Raw genomic sequence first — 13515 nt, forward strand, 5'->3', positions numbered from 1 at the left:
TTCTCTACTTGTGAGCAGTTGCCTGAGAAGCAACTTCAAGTGATTACGAGAGACAACTGCTGAGTGTAAAAAGCCAAGTGCAAAGGAACATATATATTCTACTTTTGTAAAAGAAGGAAACATAAGGAAAAACACGACTATCTCCTTATCTTTATAAAAAACACAGGAAGGATGAACAGAAGACAGTTAAGTCTATTTCAACACAGGGTGGGTAGGAATGAGGAGAAGGGGTTCTGTGAGGAGAGTTTCTTTTCTGAGTATATCCTTTTGCATAGTGTTGACTTTGGGGAGACTGTTAATGGTTCTACATAGTCAAAGTAAATTTAAATCAAGGATAGAGGGCAGGCTCAGTGGCTCATTCTTATAATGTCAGCTCTTTGGGAGACGGAGGTAGGAGGATCGCTTGAGCTGAGGAACAAACAATCCTCCCACCCAAGACCAGCGTGGGCTACTTGGTGAGACCCCATCTCTGTTTTTTAAGTTATATTTAAATGTGTGCGTGTGTGTAAAACAGGGATAGGGGATACCCTAAAACTGAGAGCAAAATGAAATGAAGAAACCCAGTTGTATTTCAAATGAGTGCCATAACCACAGTGAAGAGAGGGGAAAAGAAATAATCCAGGGAGCTATGAACACAGTATTCTGCGGGATATGCCCCATCTTGGCCACAGTTGGATGGTGAGGGTGAATTGCAAAGAAATTCTAAACTCTTACGGTATACTTTATGTATGATATTGGCAAAGCAACTCTGAAACAGCTTTAGATGTATTTAGCATTCAGCAAATTAGTTATTCTTTTGGAGAGTCAAGGTTCTCACAGAGAAAGAAGGAACATATAGATATGAAACAGGAGATGGGGGGAAAGAACATTGTGGGAATCACTTGGAATTGGAGGCATAGGTATGAACTGATTTCTGAAATACATGCACATATAAACATTCCCGTGTAAAACATATGTGTGCGTAAGTATATGTCTATGTGTGTGTATATGGTTTTTACTTAGTTCTGTCCATCAAAGGACTAAGAGCAAAGCTACCTCAGTAGCAACACGCATATCGAGTGCCGAGATCTTGGTCTCTATTATCATTTCCCATTAAAAGGGCTACTGGGAGAAATTGCTGATTACAAGCTGGGTCAGGAGAGGGACAATTTGAGCTTAGATTATCTCATTACTGTCACAAAGCATGGACATGCTCACAGAATGATGGGAGCCTGTCACAAGGACACATGTGCTAGCTTGAAAGTGCTTTTATTGGACAACCAGGGACACTGTGGACACCAAAATAATTATGGACGGTAAGGTATTATATGCCATTGGAAAAAATAGGAATTTATACATTCATATTGATTATTAACTAATAAGTGAAAAGTAGGGAGGCTGTGCTTACAGCAGCATGCCCAGGCTGACTAATATAATGCAGAGGAAATGGTTGCTGTGAAAGCATCCTTTCATGGCCATTGCAGAGACTGGATCAGGGGAGATCCATCCATGAACATCACATTTAAAGGGAAATTGCAATAGGAACTGGACATTTGTGATGTCTTAAAAGTGTCTCCCGGCCAGGCGTGGTGGCTCATGCCTGTAATCCCAGCACTTTGGGAGGCCAAAGCGGGTGGATCATGAGGTCAAGAGTTGTAGACCAGCCTGGCCAACATGGTGAAACCCCGTCTCTACAAAAAATACAAAAATTAGCTGGGCATGGTTGCCTACACCTGTAATCCCAGCTACTCAGGAGGTTGAGGCAGGAGAATCGCTTGAACCCGGGAGGCAGAGGTTGTAGTGAGCCGAGATTGTGCCACTGCACTCCAGACTGGGTGACAGAGTGAGACTCCGAGACTCCATCCCCCCACCAAAAAAAGTGTCTCCCCACAAATTACAAGTTCAAAAAATATATACAGCAGAGAAATCAGACAACACATTGACCACATAACCAAAGTATAAAATCAAAATGCAATCACCAACAAGGGGCAGAGACCTCATGTGCCTCCAGATGTCACATCTGAAAGGACGCGGCATCACCTATGTGATGTTCCGGCAGGAACGGAGAACTTGAATTCAATCATGAGGAAATGACAGGGAAAGCCCAAAGGTGGGAGGTTCTGTTTAAAGAGAGAGAGAGAAGGGATACCGTATTCTTTTAATGTCAGTGTTGTCATTGACAAATATAGGTTGTAGAAATGTTTCAAATTAAAGACATAGCTACTTAAAGGAACATCTGGAGGAAAAATAATACTATAACTGACATCATTGGGTCAATGACAAAAGTCAGACTGTGAGATAACTGCGAATGTTATAATTAAACTGTCTAAAGTGGATAATTCTACCGTGGTTATGTAAGAGAATGTGAAAGACTACCCCCCTGGAGTGTTTAGTGGTAAAGGGGGATGATGAACCATGTAACTTAAGCTCAGATGGTTCCACAGGGAGCCTGGTGTCTGGGCGCACGCAAGTCCTCTTCAGCTGTCTGTCACTGGCAGTGCTGCACTATTCATTATGTTATGGCTGGGGATTGAATCGAATTGGAATCGCACTGCTGTGACTTTGTAGAGAACGGGAGAGAATATGGGATTCTCTGTTTTTAAGGCCAATAAACGATTAGAATATTGATCACCTCTAACCACTTTTTAAACAGTTAAAAGTTAAAAGCTCCCTTTGGGAGCTTGCCTGTGTAAACTTAGGTGAGGTCAGGCAGCTGACCAGAAGAGGGAGACCAGCTCAGGAGTTGCAGATAATGACTACCTCAGTCATTAAACACACAAGTAATCCAGAATTCACTTGATTAAGCAGTCAATGTGAAACTGTCAAAACCACAGGCCATTTTAACAAGGCTTTAACTTTACAAATGGAACACTTCGTGAATTCATGTGTCATCCTTGCACAGAGGCCATGCTGATTTTCTCTGTATCATTCCAGTTTTAGTATATGTGCGGCCGAAGCAAGCACATGTCAAGGATTTTTTTTTTTAATCTGGGTAGGGAAAAAATTAAGAGATTCAGTTTCTGTTATAATCTTCCCTTCCCAAATGTCAATATTGTTATATAATGCATGAAATTTACCATCTATGTAGGATGCTAGCATTAGAACAATTTAATAAGGCAATTCTGATGAGAGTGTAACATGAATACATGAATAGGTTCAGCTCTGGGTTCTACAATGCACAATTACACATTGTCGGTAAACAACCTGAGACTATTTTAGGCTGGCCAGTGTAATGTGTCTCTTATTGGCAAGATACACACTGGATATCGTGGCAGAGGTGTCAGATGTAAAGACAATTTCTATTTCTCAAAAAAAAAAAACCATAAACAAAAACACTTTATCATTTTGAAAAATCCCACATTTACTCACTGTGTATGATGCCAACCCTAAGATGCTTTGTTCATATTATATTCTAAATTCCAGAGTTTGGGTTTTGCGACGTGTTTCAGCAGATCTAAAAAGGGCAGTAATGGATACACCCCAGGCTGCTTTGCTCTGAGCAGCTGGTAGAGTGAAATATTTAATGTCTCTCTCACTACTAGGGTGACATTTTCCTGTGGCCTGAGCACAGTAGGTTACGAGTTAGGTATTTCCCTTGCTATTAATGATTCAACACACGAAAGTAAATTTGAGCCCCTATGTGGGCTATAGTAACTTCTCAGCTGTCCCTGAAGTGTCCGTTTGGTGATGTACTTCTCCTAGGATTGAATCCTCACATAAGAAGAACAACAGCTAATATTTACTGAGCCTTCCTTTGGGTCAAGCCCTATCCCAGAGCTTTCTATATACTGGATCATTTTATCCTCACAGCAGCTGTAAAAGACAGCTGCTACTGTTTTTTCTCATTTTACAGAGGCTAAACTAAGGAACAGTGATATTACTTCACAATTTTTTTATTTTTTATTTTTTGAGACCGAGTCTCGCTCTGTCACCCAGGCTGGAGTGCAGTGGTGCGATCTTGGCTCACTGCAACCTCTGCCTCCCAGGTTTAAGCAATTCTCCTGCCTCAGCCTCCTGAGTACCTGGGATTACAGGCATGTGCCACCACACCTGGCTAAGTTTTGTGTTTTTAGTAGAGATGGGGTTTTACCATGTTGACCAGGCTTGTCTTGAACTCCTGACTTCAAATGATCCACCCGCCTCAGCCTCCCAAAGTACTGGGATTACAGGCGTGAGCCACTAAAACTGATTCTTAAAAGAAAAAAATTGTAATACACAAAAAGAACAAGTAAATGCTAAATATTCCTGTTTAACCAAAGAAAAACTATGCCTCCTCAAGTCCAATGCAAATGGAGTGGCCCTGATTCATAAAACATTATGGTTTTCTATAAAATTTTCACTTTATGAAATATTCAGATGTATTTTTTTTCTTTTTCTTTTTCTTTTTTTTTTTTTGAGATGGAGTCTTGTTCTGTCTGTCACCCAGGCTGGTGTGTAGTGGCATGATCTCGACTCACTGCAACCTCTGCCTCCCAGGTTCAAGCGATTCTCCTGCCTCAGCCTCCTGAATAGCTGGGATTAAAGGTGTGCACCACCATGCCCAGCGAATTTTTGTATTTTTAGTAGAGATGGAGCTCTACCATGTTGACTAGGCCAGTCATGAACTCCTGACCTTAGGTAATCTGCCCACCTCAGCCTCCCAAAGTGCTGGGATTACTGGCGTGAGCCAATGTGCCTGGTGTCTTTCATTTTTTAAAAGAATCTCTGTCTATGAAAAGATTATTTAATATCTGAGTTTTCAAGATGGAGCCAATGGCTGCCCAAAGCATGTATTCCCTTCAGAGCCCATGTTAGTGATTAGTACACATGTGCCTACACAATGGTGACCAAATGTTAATACATTAGTTTATTTGAGGGAGAGTTTTGTTGTTGTTGCATTGTTTTTTGTTGCTGTTCTTGAGACAGTCTTGCTCTGTCATCAGGTGCCAGGCTGGAGTGCAATGGCATGATCTCGGCCCACTGTAACCTCTGCCTCCCGGGTTCAAGCAATTCTCCTGCCTCAGCCTCCCGATTAGCTAGGATTACAGGCAAGCACCACCATGCTCAGCTAGCATTTATATTTTAGTAGAGACGGGGTTTCACTATGTTGGCCAGGATGGTCTCGATCTCTTGACCTTGTGATCTGCCTGCCTTGGCCTCTCAAAGTGCTGGGATTACAGGTGTGAGCCACTGTGCCCGACCTTGCATTGTTCTAATTAAGATTTCAAACATATGTAGAAATAGAAAAAGGAAAATGAACCTCCTTGCTCATGGCCAAGGCCAATGTTGTTTTTATCTATAGATCTGTCCACTTCCTCTCTCTCCATATTATTTCAAAGCAAGCTCAGTCAATGCATCTTTCCATTCAGCCTGGTTTTGAAATTTGGTTTGTTTGCCTTGTTCATACCATGATCAAGGTGGTTTGCTGAGCATACTTTGAGGAAAGCAAAAATCTATATCAAAGTAGTTATGTTACCGGGTATCTCTTCCCTCGTTGGCACAAATGATCTTTGTTTGTTTGTTTAATGAAGGTTTTTTAATCACTCCACTTTCTTGTCTTGAAGTTATTGTCATCTAGAAAATATAGACTGTCTTAAATAATTACAGTTCTGTGAAACCTTACCCTGGGGGCAGCAGGCAGTGTGATTGAGGGGAAAGGATGCAGGATTTGGCTTTGGATAATAAGACCTGGTTCCTCTACCTCTTGTCGTTTCTGAGAACCTGGGTACAGCCTTGAACTCTGAGCTTGATTCGTTGTTTGGTAGTTCTTCATGAAAGGTCTACTGTGTGTCACACACTGTTCTGGGCAATGGAGCTACTTCAGAGAATAAAATGAAAGTAATCTACATTTCAATGATGTTTTATAAGTAAGTATGTTAATGGATGTGAAAGGCTTTTGCAAGCTGTGGAGTGCAATTATAAAAGCTTTTTTCCTGCTCTGTTTTTCAGTTCCCTGATGTTTCAGGTTTACAGTAGTTAATAATAAACTAAGCTTTATTGAAGGGGGAAATATTATGAATTATATCTATGTGTCTTAGTGAATTTCTGAGGAAATGCATCACTGAAATGCCTCACTCAGCGGATATCTGGGGCCCACATACTATGCACTCCATTAAGGGCTTTACATGGGATCAAGATTAAGCTTCACAAGGACCCTCTAAGGTAACTACTATCTTCATGTTATAAATGGGAAATAGTAAGAATATTTTTCCCAAGTTTCGGCAGGTGGTATGCCTTAGAGATGGGATTTTAGCCCCTGTCTGTCTATGCTCAGACGGGAGCCTTTAATTTCTTGATTCTGTCCCACTTGAGAAATAAGAGGAATAGTCCATGGTCTTGCACCTTTAGATTATTGTTATTTGAGACAGGGTCTCACTCTGTTGCCCAGGCAGGAGTGCAGTGCTGCGATCACGGCTCACTGCAACCTCTGCCCCCCAGGCTCAAACGATTCTCCCATTTCAGCCTCCCAAGTAGCTGGGACCACAGGCACATACCATAACTCCCAACTTATATATATATATTTGTATTTTTGTAGCGATAGGGTTTCGCCATGTTGCCCAGACTGGACTTGAACTCCTAAGCTCAAGCAATCCGCCCATCTCAGCCCTCCAAAGTGCTAGGATCATAGGCATGAGCCACCATGCCTTGCCTACACCTTTGGATTTTTACTCTGTTAGAAACAAAAACAACTGCAATACAAGGCATAATGCAAAGAATGGGTCAGACAGTAAGTTATTCAAGCGCAAATGATAAAGCTATGACACTGGGATTTGAGGACCTGGAAAAGGACTGAACGTGCCTTGCTGCCCTTGTGAGTGTACTTGTGAGGGAGCAGAGCGGCCTGCAGTGGGCGGGGCCGGAGCAGATAGAGCCTCTCCAAGTTCTAATACATGTGTGAAAATCTGGTAATTTCTATAATGAAGCACAACAGAAATGTCTATCAATAGATTTTGAAGATAATCTGGAAGACTTGCAGATCTCCATTTGACCTGTAGAAGCCTTTTCTTGAAAGTCATTGATTCTGATTTCAGAATATGGTGGTGTAATTGTATTTGTGTTTGGTCCAGACAGCAAAATAAATTCCTTTTTGTTGTTTTTTTTGTTGTTTTTTTTTTTTTTTTTTTTTTTTCTTTGGTGAGGGGGGATGTTTGAGACAGCATCTTGGCTTACTGCAGCTTCTGCTTCCCAGGCTCAAGTGATACTCCTGTCTCAGCCACCCAAGTAACTGGGACTACAACTACACCACCATGCCCTGCTAATTTATATATATATATATATTTTTTTTGTAAAGCTGTGGTTTCACCATATTGCCCAGCCTGGTCTCCTGAGCTCATGTGATCCTCCTGCCTTGGCCTCCAAAAGTGCTGGGTTACAGGTGTGAGCCACAAGGCCAGCCCAAAATTCATTGTTGATAGCCTAAATTACTAATGTTTAAACCATAACAAGCATGGATAATATTTATTTTTTTAATTCTATGTTATTTTTTGAGACAGTCTTTCTTTGTCACCCAGGCTGGAGTATAGGGGCACAGTCTCTCCTCATTGCAACCCCTGCCTCCTGGTCTTAAGTGATTCTTGTGCCTTGAACTCCCAAGTAGCTGGGATTACAGCAGGCATGTACCATGATGCCCACCTAATTTTTTGTATTTTTAGTAGAGACAGGGTTTCACCATGTTGGCCAAACTGGTCTCGAAGTCCTGGTCTCAAATGATATACCTGCCTTGGCATGAGCCACTGTGCCCAGACATTGATAATATTTAAATACTCATGTGACACCTGAAAACATGCACAAAGTTAGTTGTCATTGTTAGTGCAACATTGTTTTCTGTGTGTGAGGTTTAAGCTTTTGAAAACTAAGACAAATGCATTGTAGACAAATCTCTGTTTGTTTGTTTGTTTTTTGAGATAGAGTTTCACTCTTGTTGCCCAGGCTGGAGTGCAACGGCGTGATCTCAGCTCACTGCAACCTCCACCTCCCAGGTTCAAGCAATTCTCCTGCCTTGGCTTCCCAAGTGGCTGGGATTACAGGTTCCCACCACCATGCCCAGATAATTTTTGTGTTTTTAGTAGAGACGGAGTTTCGTTATGTTGGCCAGGCTGGTCTCGAACTCTTGACCTCGGGTGATCCACCCACCTCAGCCTCCCAAAGTGCTGGGATTACAGGAGTGAGCCACCCTGACTGGCTTGACAGATCTCTTAAGATGAAGGAGGAAAAGAGTAGGTTAGACTCTGAGGATGGGTAGGGCAATAGCCAGAATGAACGGATATGCGAAGCAGGCCTAATCAAGGCACACTTGGAGGTGACCTGTTTTGTGGCCCAGACACCTGCTTTTGATCTTAAGTGTAGCTCAGTTTTTCATTGATGAATATTGCAAAAGAGCATATGTCACAACTCTGAAATATTTGAAAGGATGGCATCATGTAAATCCAGAGCAGTCTGTTCAGAGCCCTTTTAAAACGTGCTTTGAAAATATTATAATTAGCTCCACATATGTAACAGTAAAGTTCAAATCCATGTGACGTTTAAAGGCTTTTCAGTAGGTTTCTTTGAGTTGTGCAGTGTGCAGGCACTCCTGATTTACTTTTGACTGCTTATTTAGGGACTATTTAAACACGTAGTTTTTTTGTTTGTTTGTTTGTTTAGATGGAGTTTCACTTTGTTGCCCAGGCTGGAGTACAGTGGTGATACCTTGGCTCACTGCAACCTCCACCTCCCAGGTTCAAGCGATTTTTGTACTTCAGTCTCCCAAGTAGCTGAGATTACAGGCTCATGCCACCATGCCCAGCTAATTTTTGTATTTTTAGTAGAGATGGGGATTTACCATGTTGGCCAGTCTTGTTTTGAACTCCTGACCTCAAGTAATCCACCCAATTTAGCCTCCCAAAGTGCTGGGATTACAGGTATGAGCCACCGCACCCAGCCCTAAACCCCTATTTTATTCTTAATGGTCTTCTCTCTATTCTTAAATGCTGATTCCATTTTTTTCTTTCTTTTTAAAAAGAGCTCTGAAAGTGAGGAGGATCGATGTGTTAAAATATCAAGATCAGGCCAGTTAGATTTGCTGTTGTTGGGAATTTAGGCCTGGCATTTATTGACTGATGGACAGCCAAGGGTTTGCTCAGAAGAATGGAGGTGGGGTGTGGGGGAAGGAGATGGATTGCCAGGAGGGATAGAATCCTCTAGACAATTCAGCCAGAGTCTGCTTCCTCCCTAGAACTATAGGTGACAATGACAGTGAGCTCTATTTCCTAGATAACGGATCGATCTTCCTGACTCGACTCAGAGTTCTATAGGGTGTCTTCACCTAAGTCAGGTTAGTTTACGGATAAGTTTTCAGGTTAGAAACATGTTGAATATTATAAGCGCTAATAACAGCATTAAGTAAAAGTTATAAATAGTATTACGATAACAATAGAGTTAAAGAGGATTGTTTCCTTTATGATTGGAGTCCAGTTATATTCAGGAAAGTCATTTTCTCTTTATAGGAGATGCGGGTTGATTGAAGTCTGGGAGAAGGGGGACTATGGACAAGCAAAGCATATGCAAACATTTTGGTTGGTTTTACATTTTATTTTATGTTAGAATCCTATGTCTATATACTCTCTGTACTATTTGCCTTTGTGGGGGCAGGGGCTAGAGTGAGCATTGCTCAATCAAACCCAAGTCCTCGTCACCATGTGCTACTCACCCACGAAAGTACACAAAGATTTTAAAGGGGAAGCAAACATTGATTGGGAGGAGAAAATAATCACAGCAGAAAACAAACTTCTAGAATACCTTAGCATTTTTCCTCTGGCCAGGCTTTTTTTTAAGAGATGGAATAGAAAGCATCTTTAATGGGCACTTCTTTAAAACTCCAGAACATTTCAAAGATATTTTAATACACGTTGGATACTTTTACAGGTGTACCTTTTCTCTTAAATGCAAATCAGAATAGGTGTTTGCACAAGGCCTGCATGAGTCACCCCTAGTTCAGCAGCCTGGCCTTATTTGCATTAAATACCAGTTGCAGTTCCATCTGGTTATTCCCTGCAAATAACTCTTAAACCTGGGTAACTGCAAAATAAAATAAAATTAAATTTTAAAACAGCCTACTTAACTTTCGAGTAATTAGAAGAGAGAAAAGAAAACATGGTATTTAGGTCTTAATTATGTAACTTGTTACAAAAGATAACCACAGCTTTTCCTGTGTACATAGTCAGCAAAGGTGGATTCAGAATTTATAAAGACACAAAGTAACAAATTTGCAGTATCTGGTCCTGAAGTCCTCTGTTTGCTGGAATTGAGGAACTTGAAAGGCCCTCCCAAATGTTAAAGCTACAGGTTAAAGCTATGTATTAGTTAGCCGGTGCTGCTGTAACAAGGTACCACACACAGAGCAGCTTAGCAGAAGTTTATTGTCTCAGAAATCTGGAAGCCAGAAGTTCAAGATCAAGGTGTTGGCAGGACCATCTTCCCTGTGAAGGTGCGGGAGAAGGATCTGGTTCAGGATTCTCTCCTAGTTTCTGGAAGTTCCTTGGCTTGTGGCAGTATGACCCCAAGGAATTTTATTCCAGTTATTGCTTGTATGTTCTTGGGCAAAGAACCAACCTCTTAATGTCAGTTTCTTTATCTGTAGAATAGGGATAATAATTTGATCCTCAATAAACAAAGTAAGATAGTGCAGAGCCTGATACGTAGAACACATGGTTAGCTCTGTAAATGCTCACCACCAGCATCCTAGGAAAACATGGGGAGTTTCAGAAGCTTTACATCAGAAGTATTACCATGGGTCCTTAAACTGATCAGATTTGTAGGAGAAGCTTGGACACACTCCTTTTATTTTACCTGTTCAAAATCTGAAAGCCAGAACAGATAGGATTGTTGACTGTTGGTAGGAAGCTCTGTAGCTATTTCAAGCCAAATGCAAGTATTTCCGAGGGACCCATGAAATACTGGCCATATGTTGCAGTAGAATCTTGTTCCAAAACTTAGAATGTGAACTCTGCTGCCTTGGAAGGGTTTGTAATCTAAGTTGAGTACTCTAAGCTGACTTGAAATATACCACAGGAGACAGTGATTAAATATCAGATGTGGCTGTCATCCCTTAGACTTCTCAGACCCAGAATTTGTAAAGGTGTTAACCTTCAGGGAAAGCTCTGTTGACAAGTCTTAGATGTTCGGGAAACCATGGTAGTGTTTAGAAAAGATACCAAGTAAGTGCTCTACTCATACTTGATGAGTCAATCACCTTAGTGCCTGTTTAAGCTTTGGAACATGTTTATATATAAATGTTTGGAAAATTTTAGACAAAATTACATATGAAAAAGTGTTGTGTGGGAATTTGAAGAGGATCTGTTTGTATTTTCAGCTGAAGTCGCAGCTTTGATACAGATCACTAAGGAAAGCCACTGACTTTTTTTTTTTTTTTTTTTTTTGAGACAGAGTTTTGCTCTTGTCACTCAGACTGGAGTACAGTGGCGCAATCTTGGCTCACTAAGACCTCTAGCTCCCGGGTTCAAGTGATTCTCCTCCCTCATCCTCCTGAGTAGCTGAAATTACAGTCATGAATCACTATGCCCAGCTAATTTTTGTATTTTTAGTAGAGATGCAGTTTCACCACATTGGCCAGGCTGGTCTCGAACTCCTGACCTCAGGTGATTCCCACCTCGGCTTCCCAAAGTGCTGGGATTACAGGCATGAGCCACCACGCCTGGCCTGAGCCACTGACTCTGCAAACTGTCTTTGTCACTGGCCCTTCTCCAGGGCACTCAAGGCCTGTTGTCCTTAGTGCTAAGTAATGGTTGGGGATCTTTGTTGGGAATCAGCCAAGGCTCTTAGAGGAAATGGTGGACCCAGACTACATTTCATGCAGGTCACCATCCTTAGGAGGGAGATGGAATCTTTTGTTTACTAACACACCAGAAAGGTATAATACAAGGGACAAAACATGACAAGTTTCATCGTTTCTGTCTTGGCATGCAAACCATCCCTTCTGAGCTCAGAGGACTTCCGGATGAAACAAACCCACTTCCATGCTACCATTTTTGTTTTTGTAATTATTTGCAAACACACAGAATGATATTAAAAAATTATAGGTGTCTGGGTACAGTAGCTGGGTGTGGTGGCTCACACCTGTAATCCCAGCACTTTGGGAGGCTGAAGCAGGTGCAACACCTGAGGTCAGGAGTTTGAGACCAGCCTGGCCAACATGGTGAAACCCTGTCTCTACTAAAAATACAAAAATTAGCTGGGCATGATGGTGTGTGCCTGTAATCCCAGCCACTCAGGAGGCTGAGGCAGGAGAGAATTGCTTGAACCCAGGAGGTGGGGCTTGCAGTGAGCAGAGATCACACCACTGCACTCCAGCCTGGGTGACAGAGTGAGACTCTGTCTCAAAAGAAAAAAGAAAAGTATCAGTGGGCATAATCCTAATAGCCTGATCCAACTTTTCTCCCCCTTTGAACAGCACTGTGATAAATCTTAAGAGATTTGGGGACAAACAGACCTGGTCGAGACCTCAATATATTGGAGAAGTAAGTCATCTAAACTCTCTAACCTCACAAAATGAGGATAATCCCTTCCTTTTGTGTGTGTGGTAAAAGTTGCACGAAATATACCTAGTATATAAGCAATTGCTCAGCAGTGTTTGGATATGGGGAGTGGATAGCTATTATTAAGTGCTGATTATTTTGGAAGGGAAAACACACAGGGAGTTATGTATCTTTCAGTGCAAATGTTCTAAAAACAAATGTATTATTTACAAAGCTGCAGTTACAGAACACAGGTCTGATTTCTGCCTCATCCCTGTGGTTAATGCTGTAAAACATTTCCTATGTTTCATCCCATAGTGTTATTAAAAATAGCTGTTATTTTAAATAACTACACTAAAACATAAAAAATTGTAGGTAAGGCATGGTGACTCATGCATATAATCCCAACACCTTGGGAGGCTGAGGTGGGAGGATTGCTTGAGAACAGGAGTTTGGGAGCAGCCTGGGCAACACGTGAAACCTTGTCTTTACAAAATTGTTTTCAAAATATTAGCCAGTTGTGGTGTCATATGCCTGGGGTCCCAGCTACTTGGGAGGCTGAGGTGGGATAATCACTGAAGCCCAGGAGGTTGAGGCTGCAGTAAGCCATGATTGCACCACTGCACTCTAGCCTGGGTGACAGAGCAAGACCCTGCCTCAGAAAAAAAAATAATAATAGTTGTAAAAACATAATCGTGTTGGACACTCATTTGGTTTCCATTCCTGCTTTTTATAACTAATGACGCCAATCAAAAATTTTGTGGCTGGGTGTGGTGCAAGCTCAGCACTTTGGGGGGCTGAGGTGGGCAGATGGCTTGAGGTCAGGAGTTCAAGACCAGCCTTACCAACATGGTGAAACCCCATCTCTACTATAAATACAAAAATTAGTCAAGCATGGTGGTGCATGCTTATAAGTCCAGCTACTTGGGAGGCTGAGGCAGGAGACTTGCTTGAGCTCAGGAAGCAGAGGTTGCAGTGAGCTGAGATGGCACTACCGCACAACTGCCTGGGTGACAGAGCAATACTCTGTCTCAAAAAAAAAAAA

The 13515-nt window shown here is 41.8% G+C and overlaps 1 protein-coding gene and 1 non-coding gene across 7 annotated transcripts in view; one reads left to right on the forward strand and one right to left on the reverse strand.

The window, feature by feature from the left end:
* ATP8B1 (ATPase phospholipid transporting 8B1) overlaps window positions 1–13515 on the forward strand; it is a 150796-nt gene that overhangs the window by 45238 nt on the left and 92043 nt on the right. The window contains exon 3 of one of the 6 annotated variants that reach the window (XM_074383365.1): window positions 12407–12473. The exons of the other annotated variants lie outside the window; for them this stretch is intronic. The gene's annotated coding sequence lies outside the window, so the exon portion shown is untranslated. The remainder of the gene's footprint in view (window positions 1–12406; window positions 12474–13515) is intronic. 6 annotated transcript variants of the gene reach the window in all.
* Window positions 2837–2943, reverse strand: LOC120361694 (U6 spliceosomal RNA). Its single transcript, XR_005577834.1, has one exon. It is a non-coding gene; the product is annotated as a U6 spliceosomal RNA (small nuclear RNA).

The sequence above is a fragment of the Saimiri boliviensis genome, chromosome 13, assembly GCF_048565385.1.
Source record: "Saimiri boliviensis isolate mSaiBol1 chromosome 13, mSaiBol1.pri, whole genome shotgun sequence".
Classification (NCBI taxonomy): Eukaryota; Metazoa; Chordata; class Mammalia; order Primates; family Cebidae; genus Saimiri; species Saimiri boliviensis.